The sequence below is a fragment of the Symphalangus syndactylus genome, chromosome 3, assembly GCF_028878055.3.
Source record: "Symphalangus syndactylus isolate Jambi chromosome 3, NHGRI_mSymSyn1-v2.1_pri, whole genome shotgun sequence".
NCBI lineage: Eukaryota > Metazoa > Chordata > Mammalia > Primates > Hylobatidae > Symphalangus > Symphalangus syndactylus.
In genome coordinates, this window is record NC_072425.2 from 39,723,703 (window position 1) to 39,746,811 (window position 23,109).

Sequence of the window (23,109 nt, forward strand, 5' to 3'; positions counted from 1 at the left end):
ACATGATTAATGGTGATATAAATAGTTACCCTCTTTCTGGGGAGAAATTAAAGAATTTATATCAAAATGTAAAAGGTATATTCTTTTAACCCAGCAGTTCTTACCCTGAGAATATCCAACAGCAATACAATTTTGTTTTTAATAAGGAAAAATTGAGAGAAAACTAAATTTCCATAAACAGAAGATTGGTTAAGTAATTGCTTAAATAGTAGGAAGCACTATGCAACTGTTAAAAAGTAAGAGCAATCTGTATTTAATGACATGGGCTATGCATAACTAAAATATACCATCAACTAAAAACAATAATTTACAAAACAGGATTATGATGGAATCCTGTTCATGTCAATCATGTGTGTGTGTGATGTAAATTGTGTGTGTGCAAGCACGTGTGTGCATGTTTGTAGAGATGAGGTTGTGAGGCATATGTACCAATCTATTAACAGCAGTTACAATCGTGAAACAGAACAAGACAGAAGACAGACATGTTCTGAATTATAACTTTTGAATTTTTTTGTAGTTTTGACAAAAGCATGTACTTAAAAAAACTATATTTAAATATTTTAATATTATAAAACATTTTATTTTATTAAGGACAGGGAGGGGGTTCTCCTGAATGACCTGTTAATCATGAAGAACATATACAGTGTCTAGAGTACAGGGAAAGAACAGGTCACAAATGCAATGATTAGGAAAGGCTTCATAAATTGTGTTTCAGCCGGTCCTTAACACATAGCTTTGGATAAGTGAAGATGATGGGAGAAAAAGAGAACTCTCAGGTCTAAAATGAATTAAGCAAAGGTGCAGGCTTAGAAATCAATAAGATCTATTGCATGTTCCAGTTATCTGTTGTTGTATCACAAACCAAACTAAAACTTGATGACTTAAAACAACGACAGTCATCAACTCTCACCGTTGGGGGAACAGAGTAGGCTCAGCTAAGCGGTTCTCGCTTGAGGGCTGTCACGTGATTGCAGTTAGCTATGAGGCAGGAGTTATCTTGAAGTTTCCTCATGCTTAGAGGTTGGTACTGACTGTTTAGAGGTTGGTACTGACTGTTTGCTATCAGTCAGAATACCTACTTGGAGCCTTGCCACGTGACCTGGGTTTCCTTACAGCTTGGTAGCTGAGTTCTTTTTTTTTTTTTTTTTTTTTTTTTTTGAGACGGAGTCTCGCTCTCTCACCCAGGCTGGAGTGCAGTGGCGCAATCTCGGCTCGCTGCAAGCTCTGCCTCCCGGGTTCACACCATTCTCCTGCCTCAGCCTCTCCGAGTAGCTGGGACTACAGGCGCCCGCCACCACGCCCGGCTAATTTTTTTGTACTTTTAGTAGAGACGGGGTTTCACCATGGTCTCGATCTCCTGACCTCGTGATCCGCCCGCCTCGGCCTCCCAAAGTGCTGGGATTACAAGCGTGAGCCACCGCGCCCAGGCCTTGGTAGCTGAGTTCTAAGGGTGAGCATCTTTTTTTTTTTTTAATTATTCTTATTTTTATTTGTTTTATTATTATTATTGTTTTGAGACAGTCTCACTGTCACCCAAGCTAGAGTGCAATGGCACAATCTGGGCTCACTGCAACCTCCACCTCCTGGGTTCAAGCAATTCTCCTGCCTCAGGCTCCTGAGTAGCTGGAATTACAGGCACCTGCCACCACACTTTTTGTATTTTTAGTAGAGACAGGGTTTCACCATGTTGGCCAGGCTGGTCTGAAACTCCTGACCTCAGCTGATCCACCTGCCTCAGCCTCCCAAAGTGCTGGGATTACAGTCATAAGCCACCACACTTGGCCAGGGTGAGCATCTTTAGAGGACCAGACTAACACTGCATTACCTTTTACTTATTTATTTAATATTATTATTATTATTATTATTATTATTTTGAGACAGAGTTTTGCTCTTGTTGCCCAAGCTGGAGCGCAGTGGCGTGATCTTGGAGCACTTCAACCTCCACCCCCGGGTTCAAGTGATTCTCATGCCTCAGCCTCCCAAGTAGCTGGGATTACATGCATGTGCCATCACGCCCAGCTAATTTTTTGTATTTTTAGTAGAGATGGGTTTTCACCATGTTGGCCAGGCTGGTCTTGAACTCCTGACCTCAGGCGATCTGCCCACCTCAGCCTCCCAAAGTGCTGGGATTACAGGTGTGAGCCACTGTGCCCAGCCTGCATTACCTTTTATAACCTGGCCTCAGGTAGCACATAGCATCACTTTTGCTATAGTCACAGGCCCATTCAGATTCAAGGGAAGGGACCATCGGTGCTCTCCAAACCCTACCCTTGAGGAAATATCAATGTCACACAGTAAGAAGAGCATGTAGGTTGGGAGATCTTGGCCTGAGCTCTTCTGTTTGTCACAGTTTCAAACACTCTCTAAAGTCTCTTCTGACAGGGGCTAGTTTTTCCTATCTACATTACCCTCTGGCATTCATAGTCCTTGGAATTTGTACCTCCTACAGATAAGAGGAATCAGAGGGTTTTGAGTAAAGTAGTAATACAGTAGGCTTTTTGCTTTAAAATGATCACTATGGTGGTATCTTACAGGGAGGACTAAAGGGAGGAAAGATTAAATAATAAAAATAGTAGGTGCTAGAGCTATGCCCCTACTCATCACCTCCCCTGTTCAATTCAGAAAAATGGTACCTAAGTGTGATTGACAGGAGTCTTCCATATTCCTTACCAAAGCCTTCAGTCTTCGGAATGCTTTCAATGGGCCTCAATTCTTATAGAACCAGATGCTCCTGTGCCTGGCAGGAAATTACTAGGCCTTGGGAAGTAATTGAACTTTTTGAGAATACCAAGGTACCACTTCAGGGATACTAACTGATATTTCTCCCACTGAGCAAAGGACATAGACTCCTTGGAAATTAAGCCTGACTTGACCACCAACTTACTTACTTCCCAAGTGCTCCAATAGTTTGTCTCCTAGTGTGGTGCTACAGAACAACATGGAGGAATGGGGAGGGGCAGTGGGCTACAGGGTCTGCATACGTTGCTGGACTAGCAATTTGAAGCTTAGCTACAATCATTCCCAGCTTCCCTCAAGTCCTGTTAAGAGATTTGTGTAAGGCAATGAAAAGTGTGCTATTAGCTTGGTTTTTGGAGTTTCTTTGCCTATTATTATTTTATTGGACAAACTGTCAAAATCCACCTGTTCTTTCTCAGAGATGTCCTTTCTTCCTTTTTCATTGGTGCTAGACAGAGTCGTTTTCCCTAATACTATGTAGTTTAGGAGAGGCTGTGTCAATTGCATAAAATATTTCCAATCTCCATAATTAAGATGCTGCTGGTCTGACAGCTTTGCTCTCTTACTCCCCCTCAGCTAGTTGCAGGGATGTAGAAAGACATTTTCAAAGAGTACTAAAGCGAAATGACATGCTGTTCCCCTCCCGAAGGGCCTGCTCATGACTGTCACTAGCTTCCCTACGCTTCTTCGTAGAGAGTTTCATTTATGGCTTCCTCAAAAGTAGGAAAGAGAAACTATGCTAAGTTTCTCTAGACCATCTTCTCTCCATCCCCCAAAAATGCATAACCTGTCTTCAGTTTAAATTCGGGGGAAATCCAGATTGTCCCTTCTTTTTCTCGCTCTGTCTCCCAGGCTGGAGTGCAGTGGCACGATCTTGGCTCACTGCGACATCCGCCTCCCAGGTTCAAGCGATTCTCCCGTCTCAGCCTCCCAGGTAGCTGGGATTACAGGTGTGCACCACCATGCTCGGCTAATTTTTTGTGTGTGTGTATTTTTAGTAGAGACAGGGTTTCACTATGTTGGCCAAGTTAGTCTCAAACTCCTGACCTTAAGTGATCTATCTGCCTCAGCCTCCTAAATTGCTGGTATTACAGGCGTGAGCCACCATGCCCGGCCCTGGTTGTCACTTCTTATAGACCACTCTTGAGATCAATTCCCAGCACAGCTTTTGACAGAGAATAATCACTGATAAATCTGGGTTGAACACCTGAATTACCAAATTCTGAGGTCAAAGAGAAATTTAGAGTTGAGAAGTAGCAGAACATTGCAGTTGCTGGCACAGAATCTTTGAAGATCATGTAGTCCAGTTTCCTTTAATTTTGGGAAAAAGAGAGATAACAGGTCACCAAGATTGCCATATATTCAACTTTTTTCTTACCTCTTGGTAGATTGATAATGTATTCAGGTATAACATATAAAAGTCCCGCTTCATCCTTAACAGTAAGTCTATTAAGTAAAAATTATTATTACTATTTTAGAGATTCGTAAAATGAGAGATAAAAGTCTTGATAGACTGTATTATGTTGCTATAATAAACTAATTCTCAAACCTAGGTGGTTTAATAGGAGAAAGGTTTATTTCTCCCTCACAGTACGTATGACACAGCAGTTGGTCCAGAGGGAGAGATGGCAATAATACTGTCTGCTTTACATAGTCATTCAGGTGTCCAGGCTTATGAAGGCTCTAAGATATTGTATTTTTTTTTTTTTTGAGATGGAGTCTCACTCTGTTGCCCAGGCTGGAGTGCAGTGGCACGATCTTGGCTCACTGCAACCTCCACCTCCCAGGGTTCAAGCGATTTTCCTGCCTCAGCCTCCTGAGTAGCTGGTATTACAGGTGCATGCCATCATGCCCTGCAAATTTTTGTATTTTTAGTATAGACAGGGGTTTGCCATGTTGGCCAGGCTGGTCTTGAACTCCTGACCTCAGGTGATCCACCTGCCTTGGCCTCCCAAAGTGCTGGGATAACAGGCATGAGCCACCACGCCCGGCCTTCTAAGGTATTTTAGCTGCACCCTGTGTAACTTGAAGTCTTCCAACCCTCTCTCTGCAGAAAGAGAGTGTTGGATAATTACCCATGGAATTTTTACTGCCTCAGCCTAGAAATGACACATACCACTTTTGGTTGCATTTTACTGGTTAGTAGTAGTCACATGTCCTCACATTATCAAAGGGGGATGAAATGTAGAAGAAGTGGATTATTTGGTAAGCATTGCCATTGTCACTGCTCCAAGAGATAATTTGTACACTGTCCAATAGCTATTAAGTAGCAAGGTTAGCATCCAAACTCAAGCTGTCTGATGCCATAGTCCATGTGATTTCTTTTCATAACTTGATAATGCCATGTTGGACGTGGAAGTGGCCATAGTGTGGAGAGGCAGCTGTAGCATGATGGGAAAAGCCCTAGACTTGAGACAATTGAGCTAACATATCCATTTTACCACCTACTAGTTATGAGACCTTGGGCAAGTCCCTCAGCCTCTGCTAAAAGCAATTTTTCACCAGGCACAGTGGCTCATGCCTGCAGTAGTAGCACTTTGGGAGTTCGAGGTGGGAGGATCGCTTGAGCCCAGTTCAAGACCAGCCTGGGCAACATAGTGGGATCTCATCTGCAGAAAAAATTTAAAAATTAGCCAGCATGACGGTGTATGCCAGAAGTCTCAGCTACTCAGGAGGCTGAAGTGGGAGGATTGCTTGAGTCCAGGAGGTTGAGGCTGCAGTGAGCTATGATCATGCCATTGCACTCCAGCCTGGGTGACAGAGTGAGACACTGTCTCAAAAAAAAAAAAAAAAAAAAAAAAAAATCACTTTTTCTATCTATAAAATAGGAACAAACAGAACTGTCATAAGATTGTTGTGAAGGTAAAAGTATGAGAGCCTTCAAGACATATAACACACCCTCAATGAATGTTGAGGTCTGAATTCTTATTTCTTCTTCTAGCCCCTCTTTCTGCCAACACAAGTACCTTCCTGGAAATGTAAGGCCTTCCATAGTGAGACTTTCTGCTGAAAGTTCTAGTTGAAATTTTGCCAGAGGAAAGACTTTAGTAACCTGATCCCAACACTTCCAGCATTTAAGCTCTGATTCTATTACCAGTCCTTTTCCTGATATCAGCAATTTTCTGCATGTGTTGCCAACCACAACTCATTCATGACTTCAGGGAAAAGGAAAGGATAATGTCACATTGGAATTAAAAGTTGTGGCTTGAGAGCAGTCTTGCATTTAAAAACACTGTAAATGTTGGCACCTCTCTAGGAAGTAAATGTCAAGGCACTTGTAATACAGAGTGAGCACCAGTGCCTTCAGGTATTAACCTATTGAGAAAGCCCATTTGGCTCATTATTACATCCTTGTCTCAACTCCAAAAATAGATCCTCTTTGTTATTTTAATATTATTTAGAGAAAAATTAAATTTCTATTATGTGACATGAGAAAATGCCTTTGTTAGAAGGCTAATGGGCCTTTTTTTCTTTTTTTTTTTTTTTCTTTGTCCTGAGAAAGGAAAGTAAATTGCTTCTTATGGAAAGGTGCATAAACTCCTTCAGGCCCCTGGGTAATTGCTTAGGAGAGTATTGGTACAGATAATTGACAATCTAAAAACCAAGGTTCTTGGCAAAAGTAATGAACTTCCTTGAAGCAAGGCTCCTTTTTCAAAATGAACCTGAAGCTCAAAAACCTTTATTCCTCACTTTGCCTTTGTTGTTAGCAACTCAAACATCCTGACACACTGGTTACAATCTTGTGCTTAGGAGTGAGACAAATGTGGGATTGATAACCAGTCCAGCAAATTCTAGCTGTGGGACCCTGCCCAAGCTACAGAAGTTCTCTGAACTCCTCATCTATGACATTGCATCATGATTATTAAATGAGGGAGAGCACTTTGCAAGGTTACAGTGGTGTATCTGGCATGCTTGACACGAGAATGACAAAATTATTAACAGTAATCATCATTTTCTTATTCTTTAGTTAGAAGCAATGAACAATTTAAAATAATACATTTCAATTTTTAAAAATGAAAATGTATGTTTTGTATGAACTGAAATTTATACTCACTAAACAAGGTATTACACCTTGCAGTTTATACTGTTTCACTTTTTAAATTTTTAAACCCAAATTAAATGTACAAATTGTCATATAGCATGATTAAATTGAATTAATCCAATTTTACTTCTTCATCTTGAGAACCACTGTGCTATCATTATTTATATCTACTGTTTAAGTGTAGAGATATATTGTATGACAGGGATTTGAGACATGAACAATGACTTCAATTTGAACAGTTCCTAACCATTATGAACTTACTCTTGAAGCAACCCCATGCAGCTATGTCCACCTGTGTCTGGGTGGATGCATAACTAGTGGTTGTCTGGATTTGTTTCCATGTAGAATATAATTCTTAGTAAGACATAAGTAATGTTTGCTAATTTGAAGCATATATATACACACATATAAATATAAGTATTAGATATATATACACACACACACCACATTATTAAAATTCAACAGTTTTGAAGGTAGATCAACCAAAGATTTTTTTAAGGAAGAATATTTTTATTACTGACATTGCTTTTTGTTTTGTTTTGTTTTTTTCATGTAGGGTCTTGCTCCGTTGCCCAGGCTGGACTGCAGTGTTGGGATTACAGGCATGAGTCACTGTGCCTGGCCAACATTGTTTAAAATTGTGGGCACATGGTGATAATAGAAAGCAGACAGATGAGGTTTTATTGCTTTTTCACATCCTCTGCAGACAATTCACCCCCTATTATTGCACCAGACTAGGCTCTTCCACTGCTCTGCCCTTGGAATACCACTGCATAGTTCCTGGCAGATAGCAAGAACTCCATACCTGTAAACTATTATTATTTCACTACAGGTCTTTTAAAACTTGAGAGATTCCTAGAATTTTACTTTTTCTTTCTTTTTTTTTTTTTTTGCAGAGAGAGAAACAATGACATGGAAATATGACTTAATTCTCCAATAAAGAACTGGTATTATCAGGCCAGGTTCGGTGGCTCGCGCCTGTAATCCCAGCACTTTGGGAGGCCAAGGTGGGTGGATCACCTGAGGTCCAGAGTTTGAGACCAGCCTGGCCAAAATGGTGAAACCCTATCTGCACTACACATACAAAAATTAGCCGGGTGTGGTGGCGCATGCCTGTAGTCCCAGCTACTTGGGAGGCTGATGCAGGAGAATTGCTTGAACCTACAGTGAGCTGAGATTGCACCACTGCACTCCAGCCTGGGCAACAGAGTGAGAGTCCATCTTGAAAAAAAAAAGAAAAAAGTAGTATTATCTTAAAAAAATTTTTTTTCTGTGATAATAGTTTTGGTGACTTTTAATTTAGAAAATATACAAAAGTGTTTTTAAAAGTAAACAAAAGAGGCTGGGTGAGGTGGCTCACGCTTGTAATCCCAGCACTGTGGAAGGCCGAGGTGGGCAGATCACTCCTTGAGGCCAGGAGTTCCTAGCCAGCCTAGCCAACATGGTGAAACCCTGTCTCTACTAAAAAATAAAAAACAATAGCCGGGCATGGTGGCACATGCCTGTAATCCCAGCTACTAAGGAGGCTAAAGCACGAGAATTGCTTGAACTCAGGCAGCGGAGGTTGCAGTGAGCCGAGATTGTGCCCCCGCACTCCAGCCTGGGCAACAGAGTGAGACTCTGTCTCCAAAAAATTAAAAAAATTTAAAAAGAAGTATACCAAAGACAATAAAACCCCCTATAGTCATGCTATCCAAAAGACAAAAATAACAAGCATTTATTGATTACTGTATCTCAGGAGTCCTACATTCATTCCATTTATTTTAATCCTTCCTGTGAACCTATGAAGTAGTTTCAGGTTTTACATTTTTCTTTTTTTGAGACAGAGTTTCGCTCTTGTTGCCCAGGCTGGAGTGCAATGGCGCTATCTCGGCTCACTGCAACCTCCGCCTCCCGGGTTCAAGCGATTGTCCTGCCTCGGCCTCCTGAGTAGCTGGGATTACAGGCGTGCGCCACCACGCCCGGCTAATTTTGTATTTTTAGTGGAGACCGGGTTTCTCCATGTTGGTAAGGCTGGTCTCCAACTCCCAATCTCACGTGATCCACCCTCCTCGGCCTCTCAAAGTGCTGGGATTACAGGCATGAGCCACCGTGCCCAGCCACATTTTTCATATTTTTTTTAGAGGAGGTAACTGAATCCTAGAGAAGTTACAGAAGTAGCCCAAGGTTGTAAACCTGAGCTTGTGAGTGGCAGGCCGGGATTCAGACACAGCTCTGTTTGATTGGAAGCCTAATCTCTTAACAACTCTGCTGTTTTACAACAACTCTGTGTTCCCCGCTGACCATTATTAATATTTTGGTGTTTTGCCTTTCAGTTTAAGTGTATATGTATGTGTGTTTTCTAAATGTATATGTAGTTTTTTGAACAAAATTGGCATCGTGTTGTGTATAATGTTTTGTATCCTACTTTTTAACCTAATGTTACAGTGTAAGCATTTTCCGCATCATTATATAGGATTCAAAAGTATGATTTTCAGTGGCTACGTAATAGTCCATCATATGCTTTACCATAGCTGAACAAACAAATCCCCTTCTGTGGGACTCCACTTTGAATAAAGTTCTTAGAAATGTAGTTTGTTACAACCATTCTGAAAGTCAGTTTGGTAATATATCGTGAACTGTACAAAGCTCTTACCTTTATAACCTCGCTTCTAAGAGTTTATTCAAAGGAAATAAACAAAATTATGGTCAAAGATTTATGAATGAGGGTGTTTATCACAGTGATAGTAAAAACATATTTATGTGCATAGAAGAAAGATGAGAAGAAAACAATGATACATTAGCAATGTATCATTAGTTACTGATATAACTTTTATTTACTGACTTATAGATTATTTTTATTTTATTGTGCTTTATTTTTTATTTATTTATTTTTTGAGATGGAGTTTTGCTCTTGTTGCCCAGGCTGGAGTACAATGGCGCGATCTCAGCTCACTGCAACCTCTGCCTCCTGGATTCAAGCGATTCTCCTGCCTTAGCCTCCCAAGTAGCTGGGATTACAGGCATGTACCACCACACCCGGCTAATTTGTTTTGAATTTTTAATAGAGACGGGGTTTCACCATGTTGGCCAGGCTGGTCTCGAACTCCTGACCTCAGGTGATCCACCGGCCTCAACCTCCCAAAGTGCCGGGATTACAGGCGTGAGTCACTGCACCCAATCTTATTGCACTTTAAATTACATTTCTTATATATCTTTTTAAATTTTTATTATTTATTACATTTTTCAATATTGTCTAAAATTCCTGTAATAAGCATGTATAACTCCTAAAAATTAAAAAGAAGTTATTTTTAAAATGTTGGTAATTTTTGGTGAATCTTCAACTCACCAATCACTGAATCCTGATCTTACATACAAAGTTACAAAGTCTGATTAAAATGTTCTGTACAGCTCACGCTTTCCAACAATATCTGGTCTAGGCTGGAATTAAATGTCACTTTGTTTTCTCCCACGGTTCCTTAAATCCTCAATTGTTAGTGGCTTTTACTCCACCAACTCTTTGATTGCTCCCAACCTTACCAGGATGAAGGCATTCATTTACTTCTACAACTGCTTGTTTTAAGGATAACTAGTTTATTTCTCTCATTAGGAAATTAAAGAAATATTGACAGGCCCAACTTTTTCAGATCAGAGGAAATATTTTTTTCTAACTTCAAAAAAAATTCCTTCTGTGTAGCTAGCTCTCTCTAGAAATTTTGGACATGGTTAGCAGTTTCCATCACAAGCATAAGCTTCCTGTATGTCTGGGCAATGATATGTTAGCTGTTATCCTCAGCCAAGTCTGTTCACTTAGGACTCAGTTTTCTCACCTATAAAATGAAGACTTAAAGTCATTGAGCTGTAGGGTCTCTGCCTACTCTTAATCCTTAGGTAAAAACCCACCAGTAAGAGACTGAATGTTAGTTCTTTCTGGTCCCAATTCTGAAGGAGAATGTAAATATAACATATTAAATATAACTGAAGACAGAATAAGAAAACTAAAAATAGGTTAGAAGAAATTACTGTAAAAGAAAAAATATACTGAGAGATATATTTATTAAGGTAAGTATATCAATTCTCTGAATGATACCCAAGCAATGAGTTTAGTATAGAGGTTTAGTGTACTATTAAGGGAAGATGCTGAATTTAGAAATAAATAGACCCTGAAAGGAGACTTGACTCTGTCATTTATTAGCTACACGGCCTTGAGCAAGTTATGTAAACCCATGGCTGCTTTTTAGAGTTTCTCTTTGTCTTGATATTCTGAAGTTTCTGTATAGTGTCCAGATGTGGATTTATTTTTGCTTATCCTGCTTGGGAATGGTTGGGATTTTTGAATCTGTGTGGGTAGTACCTTTTATTAGTCTTAGAAAATTCCTAGCAATTCAGTATTCAAATATTGCCTATAAAAGCAAAACAATATGACTTCTGGGAATGGCTTTAACATATTTTGACAAAGAAGGAAATAAAAATAAAGAAAGAAAATAAACAAATGTGTCAAAATCTTGATAACCGTGAAGTCTGGGTGATAGGCATATACGGTTTATAGTACTGTTATCTACTTTTTTCTTTCATGTATGCTTAAATAATTTTATAATAAAAAATAAAGAACCATAAGAAAATTAACAACCACTCTGTCTCCTTCTCCTTGTAGAACTTCAGTGGAGTGTACATCAGACCTTGTTCTACACTTCATGTCTCTGAATGCTCAGAGTTTGCATATTTTTATCTCTTGTGATATTGTGAATAATTTTTTCTAATCTACATTTAGTTTACTTATTCTGTCTTCAGTTATATTTAATGTTATTCAGTATTTAATTTTGGTTATTATAATTTGTATTTATAGACATTGATTTTGGTTCTTTTTCAAATTTGTTAGGTTACTTTATCCCTTATACTGTTTCTCCAATCAGAAGTGAGCTTTCTCCAAGTATTAAAACACACACACACACACACACACACACACACACACACACAACCTCCTTCCCCAGCTATTAAAAAAATAGGCATAGTTGTTTTAAGTATATTGTTCTATAACCTAAGTCTCATAATTCCAACATCAGAAATATGTGAAAATCTGGTATATTTTCTATTTGTTCTGTGGTTTCTAAAGGTTCTTGCTCATGGTATCTTGCTTGTGTGCTTGATTATTTTTGACTGTGTGCTGCTCATTTATTTGAAAAATGATACATGGGATTTTTTTCTGATCTAGGATAAAGGTGTTTTCCTCTAGAGTGGATATATATTTGATTATTTGGTGTTCAAAGGCATTAACAATTCAGAACAATTTTTAAATAAATTCAGAAGTTGACAATTTTTTTGACTAATCAAATTCAGTGATGTGTCTGTAGGCTGCAAATTTGAGTGATGATTAACTTGTCGAAACTTTTCGGTCCTTTTCCCTCTCTCTTAGGCTCAGCAACAAAGTATTTTTCTTGTAGCCCTTGGAGTAGGGGAGAGGTATAAACCTTTGGGACCCCATCTTCATTGGAGTAAAGGGGTCCTTCCTTAGAGATTCTATTTTGGACAAGACATTGGCTTTAATTTTCATCCCCCTTGCAATGGGAGGCTATCAGCACTCTGGGAAAAAAAGCAGCCTCAGTGCTTTCTCTTACCTTCCTGGAAAAAGATGAATGATAAACTCTTCTAAGTTCCTATTTCTTCATATGTAAGATGAAGTTAATATTGCTTTACTAACAGAGTTGTGTGTTAAGCAAGATACAAAATGCCCTTTTTAAATCGTAAAGTACAATATAAACTTCCTCTGGAACCCAGGGTCCTTAGGGTTTGGGAAACCTCTTCAAGTTGCATGGATACTTGAGGGTATGTATATTTTTCTATGTGTGTTTCAGAGGGTGCTCATATATTTAATGAGTTTCAAATAATCCATTGACCACCAAAAATTTTTAAAGCATTTGAAAATGGAAATTATTATTTGAAATCAAATAAGTACGGGAAGAAGGCAGAAGATTGGACTTGTGTTTATTCATTTAGATGTTGCTGAAGTGGGTCGGGTGCGGTGGCTCACACTTGTAATCCCAGCACTTTGGAAGGCCTCCTGATCACGAGGTCAGGAGTTTGAGACTGGCCTGGCCAACATGGTGAAACCCTATCTCTACTAAAAATACAAAAAATTAGCCAGGTGTGGTGGTGCATGCCTGTAATCCCAGGTATTTGGGAGGCTGAGGCAAGAGAATCACTTGAACCCAGGAGGCAGAGGTTGCGGTGAGCGGAGATCACACCATTGCACTCCAGCCTGGGCAACAAAGTAAGACTCTGTCTCAAAAAAAAAAAAAAAAAAAAAAAGATGTTGCTGAAATGTTTTAATCTTTGCCAATTACTAAAATAGTGACTATTTGCTCAATAAAACTATGTTTTATCTGTTCTCTTCTAGACTATAATTTTATGTGTGTGAAATTCAAGGGGAAAAAGGAAACAATACATAATCCAGGTAGGAAGAGAATTTTGTTCCTTTCATTATTTATTCCTTACAGACTTTCATTCATAGATGCATAGACTCTTAAAATGTTAGAGCTGCTGGGGGTGGAGCCAAGATGGCCGAATAGGAACAGCTCCGGTCTCCAGCTCCCAGCCCCAGCGACACAGAAGACGGGTGATTTCTGCATTTCTGCTTGAGGTACCGGTTTCATCTCACTAGGGAGTGCCTAACAGTGGGTTCAGGACAGTCGGTGAAGCGCACTGTGCGCGAGCCGAAGCAGGGCGAGGCATTGCCTCACTCGGGAAGCGCAAGGGGTCAGGGAGTTCCCTTTCCTAGTCAAAGAAAGGGAAAACAGACGGCACCTGGAATATCGGGTCAGTCCCGTCCTAATACTGCGCTTTTCCAACGGGCCTGGAAAACGGCACACTAGGAGATTGTGTCCCGCACCTGGCTCGGAGGGTCCTATGCCCACAGAGTCTTGCTGATTGCTAGCACAGCAGTCTGAGATCACGCTGCAAGGCGGCAACGAGGCTGGGGGAGGGGCGCCCGCCATTGCCCAGGCTTGCTTAGGTAAACAAAGCAGCCAGGAAGCTCGAACTGGGTGGAGCCCACCACAGCTCAAGGAGGCCCACCTGCCTCTGTAGTCTCCACCTCTGGGGGCAGGGCACAGACAACCAAAAACTCAGCGAGAACCTCCACAGCCTTAAATGTCCCTGTCTGACTGACAGCTTTGAAGAGAGTAGTGGTTCTCCCAGCACGCAGCTGGAGATCTGAGAATGGACAGACTGCCTCCTAAAGTGGGCCCCTCACCCCTGAGCAGCCTAACTGGGAGGCACCCCCTCAGTGGGACAGACTGACACCTCATTCAACCGGGTACTCCTCTGAGACAAAACTTTCAGAGGAACTATCAGACAGCTGAATTTGTGGTCTCACGAAAATCCGCTGTTCTGCAGCCACCGGTGCTGACACCCAGCCAAACAGGGTCTGGAGTGGACCTCCAGTAAACTCCAACAGACCTGCAGCTGAGGGTCTTGTCTGGTAGAAGGAAAATTAACAAACAGAAAGGACATCCACACCAAAAACCCATCTGTACATCACCATCATCGAAGACAAAAAGTAGACAAAACCACAAAGATGGGGAAAAAACAGACCAAAAAAACTGGAAACTCTAAAAAACAGAGCACCTCTCCTCCTCCAAAGGAACGCAGTTCCTCACCAGCAATGGAACAAAGCTGGATGGAGGATGACTTTGATGAGTTGAGAGAAGAAGGCTTCAGACGATCAAACTACTCTGAGCTACGAGAGGAAATTCAAAACAATAGCAAAGAAGTTAAAAACTTTGAAAAAAAATTAGAAGAATGGATAACTAGAATAACCAATGGAGAGAAGGGCTTAAAGGAGATGATGGAGCTGAAAGCCAAGTTTCGAGAACTACGCGAAGAATGCAGAAGCCTCAGTAGCAGATGCGATCAACTGGAAGAAAGGGTATCGCTGATAGAAGATGAAATGAATGAAATGAAGAAAGAAGGGAAGTTTAGAGAAAAAAGAATAAAAAGAAATGAACAAAGCCTCCAAGAAATTTGGGACTATGTGAAAAGACCAAACCTACGTCTGATTGGTGTACCTGAAAATGATGGGGAGAATGGAACCAAGTTGGAAAACACTCTGCAAGATATTATCCAGGAGAACTTCCCCAATCTAGCAAGGCAGGCCAGCATTCAGATTCAGGAAATACAGAGAACGCCACAAAGATACTCCTCGAGAAGGGCAACTCCAAGACACATAATTGTCAGATTCACCAAAGTGGAAATGAAGGAAAAAATGTTAAGGGCAGCCAGAGAGAAAGGTCGGGTTACCCACAAAGGGAAGCCCATCAGACTAACAGCTGATCTCTCAGCAGAAACTCTACAAGCCAGAAGAGAGTGGGGGCCGATATTCAACATTCTTAAAGAAAAGAATTTTCAACCCAGAATTTCCTATCCCGCCAAACTAAGCTTCATAAGTGAAGGAGAAATAAAATACTTTACAGACAAGCAAACGCTGAGTGATTTTGTCACCACCAGGCCTGCCCTAAAAGAGCTCCTGAGGGAAGCACTAAACATGGAAAGGAACAACCGGTACCAGCCCCTGCAAAAACATGCCAAATTGTAAAGACCATCGAGGCTAGGAAGAAACTATAGCAACTAACGAGCAAAATAACTAACTAACATCATAATGACAGGTTCAGATTCACACATAACAATATTCACGTTAAATGTAAATGGGCTAAATGCTCCAATCAAAAGACACAGACTGGCAAACTGGATAAGGAGTCAGGACCCATCAGTGTGCTGTATTCAGGAAACCCATCTCATGTGCAGAGACACACATAGACTCAAAATAAAGGGATGGAGGAAGATCTATCAAGCAACTGGAAAACAAAAAAAGGCAGGGGTTGCAATCCTAGTCTCTGATAAAATAGACTTTAAACCAACAAAGATCAAAAGAGACAAAGAAGGCCATTACATAATGGTAAAGGGATCAATTCAACAAGAAGAGCTAACTATCCTAAATATATATGCACCCAACACAGGAGCACCCAGATTCATAAAGCAAGTCCTCAGTGACCTACAAAGGGACTTAAACTCCCACACAATAATAATGGGAGATTTTAACACCCCACTGTCAGCATTAGACAGATCAACGAGACAGAAAGTTAACAAGGATATCCAGGAATTGAACTCAGCTCTACATAAAGTGGACCTAATAGACATCTACAGAACTCTCCACCCCAAATCAACAGAATATACATTTTTTTCAGCACCACACCACACCTATTCCAAAATTGACCACATAGTTGGAAGTAAAGCTCTTCTCAGCAAATGTAAAAGAACAGAGATTATAACAAACTGTCTCTCAGACCACAGTGCAATCAAACTAGAACTCAGGATTAAGAAACTCAGTCAAAACCGCTCAACTACATGGAAACTGAACAACCTGCTCCTGAATGACTATTGGGTACATAATGAAATGAAGGCAGAAATAAAGATGTTCTTTGAAACCAACGAGAACAAAGACACAACATACCAGAATCTCTGGGACACGTTCAAAGCAGTGTGTAGAGGAAAATTTATAGCACTAAATGCCCACAAGAGAAAGCAGGAAAGATCCAAAATTGACACCCTAACATCACAATTAAAAGAACTAGAAAAGCAAGAGCAAACACATTCAAAAGCTAGCAGAAGGCTAGAAATAACTAAAATCAGAGCAGAACTGAAGGAAATAGAGACACAAAAAACCCTTCAAAAAATTAATGAATCTAGGAGCTGGTTTTTTGAAAAGATCAACAAAATTGATGGACCGCTAGCAAGACTAATAAAGAAGAAAAGAGAGAAGAATCAAATAGATGCAATAAAAAACGAAAAAGGGGATATCACCACCGATCCCACAGAAATACAATCTACCATCAGAGAATACTACAAACACCTCTATGCAAATAAACTAGAAAATCTGGAAGAAATGGATAAATTCCTCAACAAATACACCCTCCCAAGACTAAACCAGGAAGAAGTTGAATCTCTGAATAGACCAATAACAGGTTCTGAAATTGTGGCAATAATCAATAGCTTACCAACCAAAAAGAGTCCAGGACCTGATGGATTCACAGCTGAATTCTACCAGAGGTACAAGGAGGAACTGGTACCATTCCTTCTGAAACTATTCCAATCGATAGAAAAAGAGGGAATCCTCCCTAACACATTTTACGAAGCCAGCATCGTCCTGATACCAAAACCTGACAGGGACATAACCAAAAAAGAGAATTTCAGACCAATATCCTTGATGAACATTGATGCAAAAATCCTCAATAAAATACTGGCAAACCGAATCCAGCAGCACATCAAAAAGCTTATCCACCATGATCAAGTGGGCTTCATCCCTGGGATGCAAGGCTGGTTCAACATACGCAAATCAATAAATGTAATCCAGCATATAAACAGAACCAAAGACAAAAACCACATGATTATCTCAATAGATGCAGAAAAGGCCTTTGACAAAATTCAACAACCCTTCATGCTAAAAACTCTCAATAAATTAGGTATTGATGGGACGTATCTCAAAATAATAAGAGCTATCTACAACAAACCCACAGCCAATATCATACTGAATGGGCAAAAACTGGAAGCATTCCCTCTGAAAACTGGCACAAGACAGGGATGCCCTCTCTCACCGCTACTATTCAACATAGTGCTGGAAGTTCTGGCCAGAGCAATCAGGCAGGAGAAGGAAATAAAGGGTATTCAATTAGGAAAAGAGGAAGTCAAATTGTCCCTGTTTGCAGATGACATGATTGTATATCTAGAAAACCCCATTGTCTCAGCCCAAAATCTCCTTAAGCTGATTAGCAACTTCAGCAATGTCTCAGGATACAAAATTAATGTACAAAAATCACAAGCATTCTTGTACACCAATAACAGACAAACAGAGAGCCAAATCATGAGTGAACTCCCATTCACAATTGCTTCAAAGAGAATAAAATACCTAGGAATCCAACTTACCAGGGATGTGAAGGACCTCTTCAAGGAGAACTACAAACCACTGCTCAATGAAATAAAAGAGGATACAAAGAAATGGAAGAACATTCCATGCTCATGGGTTGGAAGAATCAATATCGTGAAAATGGCCATACTGCCCAAGGTAATTTATAGATTCAATGCCATCCCCATCAAGCTACCAATGACTTTCTTCACAGAATTGGAAAAAACTACTTTAAAGTTCATATGGAACCAAAAAAGAGCCCGCATCGCCAAGTCAATCCTAAGCCAAAAGAACAAAGCTGGAGGCATCACGCTACCTGACTTTAAACTATACTACAAGGCTACAGTAACCAAAACAGCATGGTACTGGTACCACAACAGAGACATAGATCAATGGAACAGAACAGAGCCCTCAGAAATGATGCCGCATAGCTACAACTATCTGATCTTTGACAAACCTGACAAAAACAAGAAATGGGGAAAGGATTCCCTATTTAATAAATGGTGCTGGGAAAACTGGCTAGCCATATGTAGAAAGCTGCAACTGGATCCCTTCCTTACACCTTATACAAAAATTAATTCAAGATGGATTAAAGACTTATATGTTAGACCTAAAACCATTAAAATCCTACAAGAAAACCTAGGCAATACCATTCAGGACATAGGCGTGGGCAAGGACTTCATGTCTAAAACACCAAAAGCAATGGCAACAAAAGCCAAAATCGACAAATGGGATCTCATTAAACTAAAGAGCTTCTGCACAGCAAAAGAAACTATCATCAGAGTGAACAGGCAACCTACACAATGGGAGAAAATTTTTGCAACCTACTCATCTGACAAAGGGCTAATATCCAGAATCTACAATGAACTCAAACAAATTTACAAGAAAAAAACAAACAACCCCATCAAAAAGTGGGCAGAGGACATGAACAGACACTTCTCAAAAGAAGACATTTATGCAGCCAAAAAACACATGAAGAAATGCTCCTCATCACTGGCCATCAGAGAAATGCAAATCAAAACCACAGTGAGATACCATCTCACACCAGTTAGAATGGCCATCATTAAAAAATCAGGAAACAACAGGTGCTGGAGAGGATGTGGAGAAATAGGAACACTTTTACACTGTTGGTGGGACTGTAAACTAGTTCAACCATTGTGGAAGTCAGTGTGGCGATTCCTCGGGGATCTCGAACTAGAAATACCATTTGACCCAGCCATCCCATTACTGGGTATATACCCAAAGGACTATAAATCATGCTGCTATAAAGACACATGCACACATATGTTTATTGCGGCACTATTCACAATAGCAAAGAGTTGGAACCAACCCAAATGTCCAACAACGATAGACTGGATTAAGAAAATGTGGCACATATACACCATGGAATACTATGCAGCCATAAAAAATGATGAGTTCGTGTCCTTTGTAGGGACATGGATGAAACTGGAAAACATCATTCTCAGTAAACTATCGCAAGGACAAAAAACCAAACACCGCATGTTCTCACTCATAGGTGGGAATTGAACAATGAGAACTCATGGACACAGGAAGGGGAACTTCACGCTCCAGGGACTGTTGTGGGGTGGGGGGAGGGGGGAGGGACAGCATTAGGAGATACACCTAAGGCTAAATGACGAATTAATGGGTGCAGGAAATCAACATGGCACATGGATACATATGTAACAAACCTGCACATTGTGCACATGTACCCTAAAACCCTAAAGTATAATAATAAAAAAAAAAAAAAAAAAAAAAAAAAAGAACTACAGCAGTCAGAAAAAGTTAACAACCCTTGAAATGGCACAGGAAAGGACAGGATGTCTTCCAGGAAGAGGTGCCAATTCTGTTTAAAATTAAGAGACAACGGAGTAATGCAAATACTAACTTTACCCTGCAAATTGCAACATTTATCATCTAGCATCAAATGTGTATGCTGGGACTGACACATGCACGCATAGATGGTTTGTGTTCCATAATAAAGTTAATTGGTGAAATAAAATAACGGGTTTAATTTCTAAAAAAAAAAAAAAAAAAAAAATGTTAGAGCTGCTGAATGCGTACAGATCAGTTAATTTAACCTTCTTAGTTTACATTTAAGGACACCAAGGAAAGGAAACAGATAAATTAACTGGAATTATAAATGTGACAAACATTCCAGAGATTTTCTGCTAATTAAAATGTTGCTTTTGACTAAGAAAACATAGCAGAGTTGGAGATTTCCCCCCTTTTCCTCTATGGCATCACCAGTGTCACACTTCAGGGCCTGATCAAACATTTTATCTTCTGAAAAGCTTTCCTGGCTCAGATGAGGTGACTCATGTCAGCCTACACAAAGGCTTCTTCCTATACTAGAATTTCTACTATAATTTTTCAGCCTTTCCACATAACAAGTCTTACCATAATCCAGCAATAGAGCAAAAGAGAAGTCAAGGATGAGAAGCTTGATAATGTGAAGGTTTAATTCTAAGGTGGGTAGCAGTCACTCTTTCATTCAACAAGTATTTACTAAGTACCTACCATGTGCTGGGTGCTAGAATTACAATGATAAACAAAAGATGTGGTCGTTATTTCTCCATTTTCATACCACCACTTTAGTCACTACTTTTCTTTCTCTTTTGGACAACTCATAGTTCTCAAAGGTCAGGCAGCAGGCCTTAGTCATGCTAATGGAGATCTAACCTTTCATGGAATCAGAGATTTTTTCCAGCGCAACGGAATTTCAGTAATTTTCCAAATGAGGCCTTTGTCTCCAAATCACAGTGATAATTACCAGCAAAGTCATAACTTGAACTCAGGTCTTCTGACTTGAAGCCCAGTGCCTTTTGTTTGTTTGTTTGTTTTTTTACCCACAATGCTCCCATGTAATATAGCATCTGGCTTCTGGATGGACTTTTGCAGCACCAACTGCCATTTCTAAGACACAGTAGTGTCATAAATGTTGTTGAATGAATAAACAACTAACAGCTATTCTACTGCCCAATCCTTTCTTTCTCCTTAGAATAGCAGAGAGTAAAGAAAGCAAACCAGCAGAATGTATCTGGAGTTTCCAAGCATCATTATCAGCATGAATGCATGTCCTTTGGGAACTCTGCCACTGAAGTCATGCAATCGAGTAGAAATTGAATCAATGTCCATTCTTAGTACAATAATTAAAGGATACCAATATCTCAGAACCAGCCAGTGGAAAATAATCTCTGGTCTGTTTTATAAGCAATATCATATATAAAGGTGGAAGGCCTTCAGTGTTTTCCCCTGAACAGCTTTCTATGGTACACAGCATAGACATCCAGGCAAAAGGAAGACAAGCTGGTTCACCGTCATCTTTGATTTCTCTCCAATCTCCACACTACCTCCAACGTGATAGCTTTAAATGCAACTTGAGAAATGTTTCATCCAAGATTATGTAGCTAGTAAGCAGTGAAGCCAAGACTACAGCCTGTGAATTTGGATTTAAATACTTTGCCACCCATTTATCACACTTTTGATCAGATTTGGATCCACTGTAATTGGCCCCTTTTTCTGACGGTAGCCATGTATTTTAGAGCTGCATTGTGCAATACAGTAGCTGCTGGCCTCCTGTGGCTATTTAAATTTAACTATGGTGGTGTGTGGCTGTAGTCCCAGCTACTTGGGGGGCTGAGGCAGGAGAATTGCTTGAACCCGGGAGGTGGAGGTTGCGGTAAGCTGAGATCATGCCACTGCACTACAGCCTGGACAACAGAGCGAGACTCCGTCTAAAAAAAAAAAAAAAAAATTAAATTAACTAAAATCAATGGCTGGGCACTGTGGCTTATGCCTGTAATCTCAGCACTTTGGGAGGCTGAGGCGGGTGGATCACCTGAGGTCAGGAGTTCGAGACTAGCCTGGCCAACATGGTGAAACCCTGTCTGTACTAAAAATACAAAAATTAGATGGGTGTGGTGGCATGCACCTGTAATCCTAGCTACTTGGGAGGCTGAGGCAGGAGAATCGCTGGAACCCAGGAGGCAGAGGTTGCAGTGAGCTGAGATAGTGCCGTTGTACTCCAGCCTGGGTGACAGCAAGACCGCATCTCAAAAATAAATAAATAAATAAATTAAATTAAAAATTTAGTTCCTCAGCCATACTAGTCCCATTTCAAGTACACACTAGTCACAAGTGGCTAGTGATTGTATGTTGGACAGTGCAGACATGGAGCATTTCCATCATCACAAAAAGTTCATTGGACAGCACTGCTCTAGAGACAGATTTCCCTTTTTTTGTCTAAGGTTACTAGGGTCAGAAAGTCTGATAGAATACTTCCTCTCTCCAAACGGCAAATGAGGCCAATAGACAGAGCTACTTAGTCTATTCCATACTTTCTAAACTCTTACATGGAATTGATAGGGCCTAGCTACTCATCTCTGGGATGGGTAAATCTGAAACATGCTACTTAGAAAAGGATGATTAATTTGTTGTCATATCAAGTCCCTTGAACATACAATATAAATAAATATAAATTAAAGTATGCATCTCTCTGCCCTACTCTGATCTGTTATATGAGTATATATTTCTTTGGGATTTAGAAGAACATTATGTTTCATTCTCAGGCTAGTGATTCATTAAGAATACATTTCTCAATGACATTTCCACAGATCATCATTCTCTAGGCAGACTATCTTCCTAGATCTCCGGGCCCATTTTCCTTCCAGACTAAAATCCTCTGGGAAAAAGATCTAAACATTTCAATTCTAACAGGATGTAAAGCTCTCTAGTTGAAAATTTGTAGCAGATATTCAAATTGGGAAATGATAACTATGATGTGAAATAAACTATATGAAGAAATGTACAAGTGAAAGATTATATTGTCACCTATATACCACAAGTGAGTTATTCTACCCGAAAAAAAAAAGATAGCTTATTTTGGCCAGGCGTGGTGGCTCACGCCTGTAATCCCCAGTGCTTTGGGAGGCCGAGGTGGGCGGATCACGAGGTCAGGAGATCGAGACCATCCTGGCTAACACGGTGAAACCTCGTCTCTACTAAAAATACAAAAAATTGGCCAGGCGAGGTGGCTGGTGCCTGTAGTCCCAGCTACTCGGGAGGCTAAGGCAGGAGAATGGCTTGAACCCCGGGGGGTGGAGCCTGCAGTGAGCTGAGATCGCGCCGCTGCACTCCAACCTGGGTGACAGTGAGACTCCGTCTCAAAAAAAAAAAAAAAAGATAGCTTACTTTGCTTTGTTGTATGTCAAATGACAACAACAACAACAACAGCAACAAAAGATGAACAATTTACACACAGAACCCAGGGTGACCATTTCTTTTTGCTTGACATAGTTTGTATTTGCAAACATTCCCCATTCATTTGTGTGAAATAATTGGAAAAAAACATGCAATTTTCACAAAATTGGAGAAGGAAGAGGGGTCAGCTTGCAGC

General features: G+C 40.2%; 1 long non-coding RNA gene across 1 annotated transcript in view; it reads left to right on the forward strand.

Moving 5' to 3' along the window:
• LOC129479068 (uncharacterized) overlaps positions 1-23,109 on the forward strand; it is a 51,166-nt gene that overhangs the window by 5,943 nt on the left and 22,114 nt on the right. The window contains exon 2 of the long non-coding RNA XR_008656543.2: positions 13,152-13,208. This is a non-coding gene — a long non-coding RNA (uncharacterized lncRNA). The remainder of the gene's footprint in view (positions 1-13,151; positions 13,209-23,109) is intronic.